General features: G+C 45.3%; 1 protein-coding gene across 9 annotated transcripts in view; it reads right to left on the bottom strand.

Moving 5' to 3' along the window:
• LOC130293923 (galactoside alpha-(1,2)-fucosyltransferase 2-like) overlaps positions 1-13,278 on the bottom strand; it is a 338,139-nt gene that overhangs the window by 172,241 nt on the left and 152,620 nt on the right. The window lies entirely within an intron of this gene.

The raw sequence follows: 13,278 nt of genomic DNA, 5'->3' as shown, positions 1-13,278 counted from the left end.
CTATAAATTCGTGATTTCTGTTCTCTTTGGTAGCTCAGTTCCCTGCTGTGTGCGAGGGGAGGAAGTGGGCATGGCCCGGCAGGCACGTCGTCATCTGAAGCCTGCCAGGGCTAGCTTCCGCCCTTATTCCTATATGGAAGACGTCGATCAGACGTATGCAGACATCTATTGGATACTCCAGGGCAGACCCGATTTGTAGAAAATGCAGAACAGCGCTCCACTGGCTAATGGAAACCAATTAGAAACGAGTTCAATATTGATTCATCTATAACAAATTTTAAAAACATTTTTATGAAAGGTACTCCTGCCTGTTAGGACCTTGAGAACCAATTAACATTTGCATTTTCATTTTTTCCTTCTCGCCTTTTAAGACACACACAGAGCACATATGAGGGCTTATATTTTGAGGGAAATTATACTTTGTAATGACATTTTTCATTTTACCATAAAATTTTATATAAAAAAAATAAATCGGCAACGTTTGGGGGCTTTCCTTTTTTTATGTTTTATATTACGACAAAACTGACATTTTTGTGGCAGACACTTCAGCAAATACAGGTAAAGAGTTCAAAGAGAAGCACACTCACCACGTTTGCAACATCATCATAAAGGCTTTATTGAAGACTTCCAGGAACAGTCTTGCGATGGGGGCCTAAAGAAGTGCAATAAGCGCAAAACGGTTCTGTAGCCCGAAAAAACCTCCCTCGCCTGTCACCCCCATGCACTTGTTTGTCTGTTCCTGGAAGTCTTCAATAAAGCCTTTATGATGAAGCTGCAAACGTGGTGAGTGCACTTGTCTTTGAACTCTTTACCTGTACCCCTATGAAGAAGATACTAATTTCCCCATAATAGAGGGAAAAGTCCCTATAAATCTAGTATTCATAACTTGCAATATTATATCCCCCCCCCCCTCTAAGAAAAAAACACCCAGACCCCCCTTGATCTTGTTTATGGAGTTAGCCGACACAACATCATGTGGCAGAGAGTTCCATAGTGTCCCTGTTCTTACAGTAAAGAATATGATTATGGTGAAACCTTCTTTCCTCTAGATGTAGAGGAGGCCCCCTTCTCATGGTTGCTGGCCTAGGTATTAAAAGATCAATAGAAGGATATCTCTACTGTCATATATTTGTGCTGTACATTGTTATCAAATCGTCCCTAAGATGTCTTTTCTCCAAACTAAGTAACCCCAAACTTGATAACATGTATTGGTCCTGTAATCCTCCTATACCATTGATTATCTTTGCAGCCCTCCTCTGCAACTGCATCTACCAAACAACCTGACAACCTAGCTACCTACCTGGCTATCTATCTACATACCTACCTGGATGTCTTTATACCTACCTATCTATCTGGTTATCTATATATACACCAATCTACCTGGCAACCTAGCTACCTACCTACCTGGCAAACTAGATACATACCTACCTGGCTACCTGGCTATCTGGTTGTCTACCTACCTGGCCAATCTACCTATCCAGTGTGTGGAGCAGTGTTTTCCAACCAAGTTGCTTCCAGATGTTGCAAAAATACAACTCATAGCATGCCCAGACAGTTGTTGGCTGGGAGTTGTAGCTTTGCAGTAACTAAAGGCACCTTGGTTGGCAAACACTGGTATTGTGAGATGGGGGGGGGCACTGTGTGGAAGGATGGGGGACATGCTAATGAGGGAGGGCATCATGTAGAGGAATGGAAACATGCTGAGGAGGGTGGGGCACTGTGTGTAGGGAGAAGGGACATGCTGAGGGGAGGGGGATACTTTGTGGAGGGATGGGGGACATGCTGAGGAGAGGGGCACATGATATGTGTGGATAGGGACATGCTGATGGGGGGCACTGTGTGGATGTATGGAAGACATGCTGATGGGGCCAATATTTTGCATTGGGGAACTGTTGTTTCCATCTACACCCCTGATGTGCACTTTAACCTGCTTATGCCATTAAGAAATAATGTTACCATGAAGGGTTACATTTGTTCTGCAACAATGTTTAGGTAGAGGTGCTACACGTGAAAATGACATTTGCATGAATAAAAGAACCCAATGTTTCCCAGAAGAGCATTGTCTAGAGCACCACGCTGCCTCTGCCAGCTATCCTCATTTCTTAAGTGCATCCTGTGCCATCTCTTCCCATGTAAGTGACGCACACACACCTAACCATTTATGTGATGTAAAAGAAAACATAACTCATCTGATCAGGCTTTCTTCCATTGCTTCAGGGTAAATTTCCGATGTCCATATGCCTGTTTATAGGAACTCTTTACAGTGCGCAAGAGTTTGCAGTTACAAAGGTCCCATAAACAGCAAGCTGAGATGCACTGTGTGTTCTGACACTTTTCTATCATGGCCAGCAGTAAATGAACAGCAATTTGTGCTATGAAAGTTCTTCTAAGATCTTGACAGACTACCCTTTATTCCCCATTTGCATCGGTTGCATTGGGCAACCATGACCCTGCTGCCGGTCCACTGGTTGTCCTTCCTTGGACCACTTTTGGTAGGTACCATATATAGGTACCATCTGACAAGACATGACACTCTGACCCAGTCGTATAGCCATCACAAATAAGGCTACTTTTTTTGACACTGCCACTATGACACGGCAGTGTGACGGGCGTCAGGGGGGCCTGGGAGAATAGCAGGAGAAAAATTAGCAGTCTTTTTCTCCTGCTATTCCCTTCAAAAGACAACGGGTCCCGGAGGCCCCCATAATAGTAAATGGGAGCCGCCGAGACCTGTTGTTGCCCGTTGCTCCCCATCACAAGAACGGCCGTTAAAGTAAAAAAAAATATATATTTAAAAAAAGAGAGACTTTAATGGCCGTTCTCGACTGGGAGAAACGGCAGTGTTAAAGGGGCCTAAGCATTTTCTTACTTCCCTGTCATTTTCCTACTTCCAACACATCAGCTTCAAGGACTGACTGTTCACAGACTATAGCCCAGTCCCTGACAGATGTCATTGTCACAAGATAATCAATGTTATTCATGTCATTGTTATAGCCGATCAGTGTATGTGCACTGCAGTGGCCAAGTGTTATGTATCAAATAATGATGAATTATACATTTATACTGCATAGTAATGTTCTGCGGTTTATTATTTCTGGCTACTACCTTTATTTATATCAATAGTTGGGTATGTTTTTCAGCTGCCTTCAGTGACCCTGTCTGAACCTGGTCTTTATTGTACGTGGTTAAATGCCATAAACAAATTGAGTATGGTAAGTAGAATAGGAAGAATAATAACAGATGTTAAACTGGTTTTCAAAAAAGCAAAGCAAATAAATGTAATAAAATAGCAAAAGAAGCATTGCTTTTTCCCATCACAGAAAACCATTTTAAATGGAAATATTTTGTATAAAGAAGAAGTTTATACAGTTAAAAGGGGTTAAAAATTGCATTGCCCAGTTCGAATGAACAGGGAAACACTGCAGGTTCTTGCATTGATGCTGTAAATAGTATTGTACTATGTTTCCCCAAACAGTGTGCTTCTGGCTGTTGCAAAACTACAACTCCCAGCATGCCTGGACAGCCTTGTTTTGCAACAGCAGTAGACACACTCTTTGGAAAACACTTTACTATACTGTACAACAAAAATAGAGAAATATTGCTGCACATCCACCATTTGTATTTTGATCTACTTGCTTCTCAGTATAATTTTAAAAACGAACAGGTTGTTCGTAAACATTTTGATAAAAAAAATACAAGCCCACTCGCCACGTCAAGGCCACCTACTCAAAGTGTAAGTAACTTAATACTGGTGTAGCGCCGGGCGGCGACCACTGCCTCCACAATACCAAGCCCACAGCGGGAATGAACCAGTGGCCAGGCAGCCCACTGCTGTCCGACCAAGCGTCTGGCTCCGGCCCACATCACCCCACAGACAAGGCATCGCAGAAACAATGGCAGAGCATCACAGAGCACCACACCAGAGCACCACTTCTATTGTAGTCTGTCCCCTCTTACGTAGCCAGCACTCTTCTCCACCCATTCGGCCCATGGGTTTTTAATTAACAGGAGACTGCAAATGGGTTTGCTCCCAGCATTCTCCTAGCCCTCTGGTAGGGAGCACATGGTAGGTGTTCACACTCATGTGGTGCTCTGCGGCGATCAATGTTTCTGTGGTGCTTTATCTGTGAGGTGGTGTGGCCCGGAGCCAGGGGCTTGGTCAGGCAGCAGAGGGGCTGCCTTGCCACTGGGTCATTCCCCCTGTGGACATGGTGTCCTGGTGGCAGTGATCCCCGCCCGGCGCTACACCAGTGTTAGGTTAGGGACCAACTCTGAATAGGTGGCCCTGACGTGGTGAGTGGGTTTGTACTTTTTGATCAAAATGTATTCTAACAACCTGTTAGTTTTTGAATTTATGCTGAGAAGCAAGTAGATCAAAATACAAATTGTGGATGTGCGGCTGTTTTTCTGTTTTTCTGTTTCTCTTTTTTTTTTTTTTTTTTACTACTGTACTATACTATTTGATGCATCAAATAGTACAGTGTAAATAATTTTAAATGAAAATATTTTGTATAAAGAAGTTGTTTATACAGTTAAAGGGGTTAAAAACTGCATTGCCCAGTACAAATGAACAGGAAAACACTGCAGTTTCTTGCATTGATGCTTCAAATAGCCAAAGGCTGTCTGGGCATTCTGGGAGTTATAGTTTTGCAACAGCCACAGGCACACTGTTTGGGAAAACTTAGAACAAGGAAATATACCACCAATACAAATCCAATTCATTTTAGACAGCATTTTATTTATTTTAACAAACAACTTTTTATTTTTTAATGATGCTTTTAATTACAAAAAACAGGTACCGTCATGGGGACTAAGTTCACGCCCAGCTATGCAAATTGCATGGGAGGAACTTAACATCGTAGGCCTGGTCCTATGGTGACGGTATATTGACTATATCATTTTAGTCTGGCAATATTCTCCAGAAGAACTAAAAATATTTTAAGATGGTCTTAACACCAATAATTGGAATTTAACTTTTACTGCATCCACGGATTTTAGATCCATTGAGTTTTTCTTCTAAAAATCACCAGTATTGGTTGCCATATAGAACCTAGCACTTTTCACAAACCTACCACAAAAAATAGTTATATTTTATTTTCCAGCTGCCACCTTCATAGGTTGCTGTTAAATATCCCGTCTGGTCAGTACAGAAGACTTAAACGCAACTGTACAAATGATAACCGGTATCAAATAGAAGCTCGGTCCCTTACCAATAAATTTATAGAGAAGGGACATCCCAACAAAATTTTACAAAAAGCAAAAGATAAAATAGAGAACCAGGATGGAAGCTCAAATTTTTTTTAAATAACAATTTTATTATTTTTCAGTAACATAAAAAAATAAAAAAAATAAAATCGTACACAACTAAAAGGACAGGTGGTACAAGCTAGTGGTGCAGGAGAAGCGGCCATCACAGAACATTATTATCAGCTGAGCCATTCCGGCGCCAGATCACAATAAACCTGTAACATGCACTCTTAATTATAGACATTACAGTAACATATACAAATAGTGGCATTCTACAGAATATAAGAGTCGACATGTGAAATGCAATTGGCCACAATCATAAGCCCCGTCCATAAAATTAAGAAACCCAACTAACATCAGAATCAGCCTACAAATATCTGAAAAGCAATATTGGAGAAGCTCATATTTTAATAATACACCTGTGGTATCTACTGAAGAAAACAAAATACGCCTCATTCTCCCTTTTAATCATGAATACAAAAATATGGAGAGTATTATTAAAAAGAATTGGCATTTGTCGCACCAAGATAAAATTTTAAGCACAATCATAGCATCTACTCCCTCCATCTATACCAAAGCCCTTAACCTCAGTTTACAAGTAAACCCTACTATACAGAACAATTCTTGTTCACATAAAGAAAAATCACGGCTTCATTTAAGAGGGTTTTATTGTTGCAATATATGCTCTAACTGTAGGATAGCAATTTTCAAAAGAAAACTAAAGAAATGAATTTTACAGTAAATAGCTTTAAATGCAAAATTATGGATATTATTTCCCGCAACAGTAAGGCGTAATATATGTCATCCAATGCAGTTGTAATAAACAGTATGTAGGTAGGACAAAACGGGCATTAAAAATACGTATCTCTGAGGACATTTATAACATTCAAAAAGGCAACACAAAACACCCTTTGTCCTCACATTTTCAACAATACCATAACCATGACCAATCTAATCTAATTTATATAGGCATACAAAAAATTAAAAAATATTTGAGAGGGGAGGGGCGTGGCTTGGCACGCACGAGATGAGTCACACAGATTGAGAGTTCCCGCCTGGATCTCTGTGCTTGGGGCTCCTACACCTGCTATGGGAGGCAGATCTAGATGAAAAACCCTCAAACAGCAATCTTATCCACCCAGCGACGGCCCTGGCTCCATCATGCCTTTCTTCGCTCAGCGGGGACCGCCGACCCCACCACGCGGCCTCCGGCTCCCCTGCCACCTCAGCGAGACGCCGCTGCGCAAGCCCTGCAGGAAGAGACCTCCGGCACTACAGCTCCCATACTGGCATCCGGACTGCTACGCTCCCCTGAGATGGCTTAGACACTGCCGCTGCATACTCCGACAGGTCCTGTGCTGAGGAGCACGCCACGGGCACCATCACTGTCCCCGCTCCCTCCTCGCACAGATACCTGACACGCACATGACAAGCTACGCATGGAAGTGCGGCCTCCTTCCATACCCCTCACTTGCCAACTGGGAGTGGAGGCCCTTTCACACAGGAGTATACTGCTGTTGAAGGTGAGCCAGAACCCTACCAGCGGTCGTCCGGGCCTGCAGACTGCCCCTGGTTCCTCCAATTAACCCTCTGCTGCCTGCCAGTACACATAACATGGGAGTGAGCTTCCCGTTGCTGGAGACCCACCGCAGCCCTCTCCTTCTGCCCACTCTCTCCCGCAATGTGATGCCAAGGGACCCGCTGTCACTCTCTTACCTGCTCATAACAATACACCAATGCCAGGCCCCCGAAGCTATGCAGCTGCAGTGGCACCCGCCACTCCCCATAACCCTGGCCGTCAGTCTCCAATACCACCCTGCCAACGGCCTGTTCCTGGTCTTCCGGCTATTAATGTGCTTAACTGGGCCGACACCATGGACACAGCTGAGTCACACTCAGACAGTAACATACATCACTCCAAGGCAGATAGTGATACACCTGACTACTGTGGCGCCAGTCCACCTGCCAAAAATAAATTGTTTAAAACTCCAATTAAGGCATGTGCAAGTGCTGCGTCGCATGCCGACCACTCATCCTCGGATGATAGGCTGACTGAACACAGACGGACTTGCCGCCGGATCCGCACCCCGGATCACCCAGAGATATCCTGCTGGTCTCCAGCTGACCCGTCTCTGCCGTCTCCTGAGATGGCTAAGAATACCTTAAAGAAACATCCAGAGCTGCAAGCCTTACTAGCTCTACTGCCGACAAAGCCAGATATCCAAACTATGGCGGCGGACCTGCTCCTTGCATGGCAACGAGACTTTAAGCCTGTCAAAACAGATGTTCATCTCATGAAAGAGAAAGAGCACTCATTAGAGGATTTTCGTACGACTGTCGCCAATCAAATTCAAGTTCTACAGGAATCTACGCATAACCTCTCTCTACCCCAGAGAGCTGAAATTGCCCATCTAGATGACTTAGACAACAGAAACAGGCAAAACAATATAAGGATAAAGGGCCTGCCAGAATCAGTACCTCCTCAGGAAATCACTCCGACCCTGCAGAAAATATTTGATGATATACTTCAGAAACCTTGGGACTCCTCTCTGGAATTGGAAAAAGCCCACAGAGCACTCAGGGCAAAAAATCCAGATCCAGCCAAACCCAGAGACATCATATGCAGAATTCATGACTTCATCCTGAAAGACGAAATAATGAAAAAAGCCAGACACTTGAAGTCTCTTTCCTACATTGGACATCCCATTCACCTGTTCCCTGACCTGTCCTTGCGCACCCTCAAGCTGAGAGCCGCACTCAAACCCCTGCTTCAACTACTGCAGAATGCTCAGATAGTCTACAGATGGGGATTCCCATTTTCCCTTATTGCCAAGTACGGGACTACCACAGCAGAACTCCGCTCCCCGTCGGATCTTCAGAATTTCCTATTCACCTTTTGGCTACCTCAAGTGCCCTTACCTGAATGGGATAAACTTTTCCAACTCACTCAGTGGGCTCAATAAGATGTCCTGCACAGGTCTGATGCGATGCAAGACCTGAGGCTTGCACCGCCCGCCTGGATTGTGACATCTGTGCATCCCTCCTGACTGACTTCGGGCTCATGTGAAGACCCCCCTGGTTTGTTCCAGTTGCTGCGTATTACACTTCAGTTACTGTTTCCTTGCACTGTCGAACTTGATAACTTTGCTATTTGATGTTTAGCCACATTATTAGAAAGGGCCCACCTTCTATTGGCCCTCCTTCATATCGTAGAGGCCTGACATGTGTTGCCTAGTTCTATAGGGCTTACAAACTGCTGCACTGTTGCGCCTATTTTTCTGCTGCCCACCACTTATTTGTTTTGTTACGGTTAGACAAACACAACCTGGTTCTATATTGTACGTTGACCATATCCTTCCATATTTCCGCTATCACCCGAGGCGGAATGCTGGTTCGCCTCTCTAGTAGCCCATAGCTCCACCCAGACCACTGCAGACGCTTAGCATTCTCCAGTGGTACCATTCTTTAATAATGCTAGTGGTCATGGCTGAGACCCGTGTATCTTTTCCCCCGCTATTTAGCTCTTGTGCAGGTTCTGCGCACCCCCACTAGCTGTATGATTAGGCTGGCCCTAATCTGCTTTCTGGCCCTCATGGCCCCCCTTCTAGTACCCGTGTTCCCATTTCCTTATGGGAACTCTTTTCTTCCCTCGCTCTGTCACCACCTTACTTCTCCTCCTTTTTTCCCTCTCTATGTTTTCTCCAGGACCCTACACCTTCTCCATGGACTGACAGGCGGTTCGGACAACCTGAGGCCCCCCAATGTCTCGGGTAAGTGGTCCTTACTGATATTGACTGACTGTTATAGCTAACTTTAACCTCTTCAGGATGCCGGGCATATGCATACGCCGTGTATCCCGACTCCTTAAGGACGTGGGGCGTATGCACACGCCCATGGGAATTCTGGTCCCCGCTGCTAGCTGGTTGGGGACCGAACCGGGATGCCTGCTGAAATCATTCAGCAGGCATCCTGGCACATTGCCCAGGGGGTCCTGAGAACCCCCCATGTCGGCGATCGCACAAAATTGCATGTCAATTCAGACATGCGATTTTCTGCTATTCCGGGCTGATCGGCCTCTGGTGACCTGATCACCTGGAAAATAGGGATAATCGGAGTGGTCAGTGACAGCCCCGATCATCCTGAGGGCTAAGAGCAAGTTTGCAGTGCTGCGATCTCCTCCTATCCCTGCCATTAGTCAGAACTGTTTCTGATCAATGGCAGCGCAGGACAGTGGGTTGCAATGGCAACCCCCGTTCTGTCCACTCCTGGATGCCGTGGGGAACGAGGGGAGAAGATGGAGGCCGGTACCTGGAGGAGAAGATGCATGGGGACCCCCGATTGTCGCTGGAGACAGGTAGGGAAACGAAGGTGGGGGGAAATGAAAGTGAAAGTAAAGTGATCTTTATTGTGGCAACCACTAGGAAGGCCAAACTCCAACTTGCTACATCTGGAGGGTCACAGTTTGGAGACCACTGTTACAGTGGTGCCCAAACAGTAACCCTCCAGATGTTGCCAAACTACAACTCTCAGCATGCCTAGACTGCCCAGGCATGCTGGGAGTTGTAGTTCGGTAACATCTGTCCCTTCAGATTTCGCAATTTTTATGACATTTTTGAAAATTGCTGCTTTACTTCGAAGCCCTCTAATTTTTTCAAAAAGCAAAAATATGTCCATTTTATGATGCCAACATAAAGTGGACATATTGTATTTGTCAAGAAAAATAAAATTTATTGGGAATATCCATTTTCCTTACAAGTATAGAGCTTCAAAATTAGAAAAATGCTAAATTTTCAAAATTTTCATGAAATTTGGGGATTTTTCACCAAAAAAGGATGCAAGTAACGCCGAACATTTACTACCAAAATAAAGTAGAATATGTCACTAAAAAACATTCTCAGAATCAGAATATTCGGTAAAAGAGTTTTCAAGTTATTAATTCGTAAAGTGATGGTGGTCAGAATTGCGAAAAGGGCTCAGTCCTTAAGGTGAAAAAGGGCTGCGTCCTTAAGGGGTTAAACTTGCCTCCCTCAATGTCCAGGGATTTAACACACCAGAGAAGAGGGCCCAGACCCTCTATTCTTTTCGCAAACAGAGGGTACATGTCCTCTTTCTACAAGAAACCCACTTTAGTAAGGCCATATCCCAAAACTTCCTAATCAATACTACCAGACCTGGTTGCACAGTGTGAACCCCGACTCCTGCTCTAAAGGAACCTCCATAGGCTTTCATAGATCCTTCCCAGTCACCATTACCTCTTCAAAACTAGACCCCTCTCCCGCTATGTATTCGTGAACTGTGACATTCAGGGCATCAAACTCACTTTCGCAAATATTTATGCATCTAACCGGGACCAAATTACTTTCCTCCTTAGGACTCTGGATGTTCTGGAAGCTTTCACTACTGGCCCAATACTACTAGGTGGCGATTTTAACCTACCGCTCTTCCCTCAGATGGACACGTCCACTGGTACCTCTGCTATCTCACATGCCAGACTCAGAGCCCTGAGGAGGAAACGCCACACACTTCAACTCAGTGATGTTTGGAGATCCCACCACCCTCAGGATAGGGACTACTCTTTCTTCTCCCATGCACAACAAATGAACAGCAGGCTAGATTACTTGTTCTGTCCCCACCATCTCCTTAGCTAAATCACGTGTACGGAAATTGGTACAATGACACTCTCAGACAATGCCCCAGTGTTCTGCTCGCTTTTGTTCCCGTCCTGGGCCAGACCCCATCCTACGTGGTACTTCAATGAATCGCTACTCTCGGATGTGCTGTGTTTGCAGGATCTCAAAGATTCCATAAATCATTTTATCTCCGATCATGCCTCGGAATCGTCCTCCTGCTTAAACAAGTGGGAGGCCCTGAAATGTGTTTTGAGGGGGGTTCTGGTGAGGCATGGGGCCCGGCTAAAGAGGGAGGCATCGACGAAATTCCTTGCACTCCAGTCAAAGTTGCAGTCCCTTGAATCCTTACACAAATGCACGCATAGATAGGGAGACCTTATTAAGGTACGCACCGACCTATTGGTGCTTATGAATGCCAAACACAGACACAACAAACAATTGACAGTAAAGCTGTTTTATGAATGGGGCAATAAGTCGGGGAAGCTTCTGGCAAGGGCACTTAGGGCGAGAAAATCATCTCTCTTTATCCCATCCATAAGATCCCAGACTGGTGCCCCCTCATTTATGACCCCTGACATACTGAACTCTTTTCGGCAATACCACATGTCCTTATACAACCTCCCGACGCCACAAGCTACATCGACCCCGACACCTGAGACACCCACACTGTCCCAATATGTCTTGAACACAGCACTTCTCCGTTTGCCGATGGAGGCAATACAAGTGATGGAGGAGCCTCTCTCACACAAGGAACTATTGGACGCCATTGCCTCAATGCCCTCAGGCAAAAGCCCAGGCCCTGATGGCTACACGTCCAAATTCTATAAAACTCTCCGGATGGAGATTGCTCCTCCTTTGCTTGATGCCTTTAACAATATTCCGGCTGCCTCCCCCTACACCTCCATAATTTCTGAGAGCATTTATTACAGTCCCTCCCAAGGAAGGTAAAGACCCTTTACTTTGCCCCACCTACAGACCCATCTCACTCCTCAATTCTGACACTAAACTGTTTGCAAAGTTACTCACCAACAGGGAATGGGAACCCTGATCCACCCTGATCAAGTGGGCTACAGGGACAACACCTTCCACACTTTCTCCGTCATCCACCACGCTCACAAAAATGCAATACCCTTGCTTCTTCTGTCCCTGGATGCGGATAAAGCATTTGACCGGGTGGACTGGGACTTCATGACGACCTCTCTGGTCCAAATAGGTTTGGGCAATACCATGCTATCTCGCATAAGTGCGCTTTATTCCTGCCCCAAGCCCAAATTAGAATAAATGGTCAACTGTCAGCTCCATTCGATATTTGTAATGGCACAAGGCACTGATGTCCCATATCCCCGTTGCTCTATGTGCTCTGTATGGAACACCTCCTGGTGGCCATTCGCCACAACCCAGACATAAGGGGTCTTCCCATGCCCTTGTGCCATAGCAAATGTGCCGCATTTGCGGATGACCTCTTAGGGTGGTTTCACACCACGTTTTGTACTTATGGTTCCCGTATTCGGCTGGGAGGAGGGGGGCGGGGCTTTATCGCGGCGCCCGCACTCAGTCATATAGGGGAACCGTATTTAATGCATCTCTATGAGCAGACCGGAGTGAACCGCAACCTTCGGTCGGCTGCGTTTTCGGCCGTATGCGGTTTCCCGACCGTAGGCAAAAAAGCGGTCGACCACGTTTTTGCCTACGGTCGGGAAACCGCATACGGCCGACAACGCAGCCGACCAGAGGTTGCAGTTCACTCCGGTTCGACAACCCTGCATTTCCCGTGGCACAGTCCTGTGACTCCTTCCTTTCATACAGTCATAGGGAATACACCATGTTCCAGTCCCTCCTGATGAGTTCTACCCTGAAGCCCCTTGCGGTTCTCCTGGAGGGGGCTCACCCTTTTCCGGCCCAGCTCTTTCAATATGTACAACTACAACATTTCTACTCATCTACTAAGCATACCCTACATCTTCCCCGCCAACTCTCTAAGTTTGAAAAGCTGTGCATGTTGACAACACCTATACCTAACGCCATTAGTGTGCTTTACCCTCTCATCTTACACGCAAACGATAACATCAAAGAAAAACCAAGGTATTCTGGGACACAAATTTCAATCTTTATTGTTTAGAAAAAAAGGGGGGACATACATTTAAAAACATTTAAAAAAAGGCACAAAATACCAAGATGGTCCTACTATGCCCCGGAAGAAGCATTTAATTGCGAAACGTTGGGTGACGGAGGTCCTGGTGTGTCCTTAGAAGGTGAAGTTAACAACCTCTTGCTATGTGTATAAATGTATAGGGCTGTTACCTTACTGGCTGCAGCCACTAGTTGGGACACTTTTGTTATTACAAAGTAGGCTCTTTTAGCTATCTGCATATACAGGTATTTTTGGGGATTAACCCCTTGC

This window comes from Hyla sarda, chromosome 10 (assembly GCF_029499605.1).
Source record: "Hyla sarda isolate aHylSar1 chromosome 10, aHylSar1.hap1, whole genome shotgun sequence".
Lineage (NCBI taxonomy): Eukaryota > Metazoa > Chordata > Amphibia > Anura > Hylidae > Hyla > Hyla sarda.
The sequence above is the reverse complement of the archived record's forward strand: the minus strand, read 5'-3'. Positions and strand labels throughout refer to the sequence as shown.